We start from the raw sequence: 1,271 nt of genomic DNA, 5'->3' as shown, positions 1-1,271 counted from the left end.
ATGCTGGCCCTGCTCCCAGGGCAGGCTGAGCCAGCCACAGAGTCTGGGCATATTGGCAGATGCCATAATCCCAGCACTGGGGAGGCTGAAAGCAGGAGCATCACTATGAGTCCAAGATGTGTGGTAAGACTCTGTAACAATCAAATACATTCAAAAAATTGTGTACGGTATGTCCTCACAAACATATAGGATCAGCCCTTATTGTTTATTCTCATGGAGAGAAAGAAGAGATTCTTTAAAAATCAGAGGGCATCCCACCTCTGACGAACAATTCCTCATGGATTTCTATAATATTTTAAGGGAATTCCAGGGTCTTCAGTGCTCACAAGCCTTTGTCCAGTTTCTTAACCCCTCAGCCCAGGCTGTGGCATAACACTACCTCTACCACCTACGTTCCATAAAATAGTTCCACAGGATTTTTTGATTTAGGCAGAGGGCTGATTTAGGCAAAGATCCTGTCTCTTGACGATAGAATGATCAAATGCTTTGTATTCTTTCCTTTTTCTTTTATCCTATCAGTATTTTCTGACCAGGAGATTTAAAATAGGTAAATATTTCTGCAGTAGGAAAGAATTGGGTGAATCACTATGTTTGGGAAATAGTGGATTAGAAAGTTGAGCTTTTATTTCTTTTGCTGCAAAATTTCTTAGAGTCTTACTTATTCCTGAAGTCTCACTCCACTTCTAGAGTCTCCCTCCTGGCCACAGAGGTTTTTGTTCACTCCAAATTTCTTTTTGCTTATTTGGCTATTCAGTGGTTCTCAGCTATTGCTTTCCTCAGTGCTCCCACCCTGAGAGCCCCTGGAGCTTGTTGCTATGTGGTGTGGATCTTCTGTGTGCTTTAATTCTCACCATTCTGCTGCTTGCTAAAACAACCTTTCTTTGTCCCATGCGCTGACCATTCTAAAAGACTAAAGCCTTCCGATCTCGACCACGGCAGCTCATTTTCCTGATACGTAGGAGACCCTGGGATTGTAGATTTCTTCTTTATTGTCCAAGCTCCCCCTCTCTTATCTACATTGTGGCATGTAAGCGCTACTTAGTTCACAGTTACAGTATTATAGCCTCACAGGCTCCCACTGTGAAGTAAATAATAAATAGTGAGAAAATTCAGGAATAAGTAAGACTCTAAGAAATTTCACAGCAAAAGAAATAAAAGCTCAACTTTCCAGCAAACTATTTCCCAACCATAGTGATTCACCCAATTCTTTTCCACTGCAGAAATATTTACCTATTTTAAATCTCCTGGTCAGGAAACACTGATAGGATAAG

This window comes from Octodon degus, unplaced genomic scaffold (assembly GCF_000260255.1).
Source record: "Octodon degus isolate 3935 unplaced genomic scaffold, OctDeg1.0 scaffold00137, whole genome shotgun sequence".
NCBI lineage: Eukaryota > Metazoa > Chordata > Mammalia > Rodentia > Octodontidae > Octodon > Octodon degus.
Note: the sequence above shows the minus strand (reverse complement) of the source record.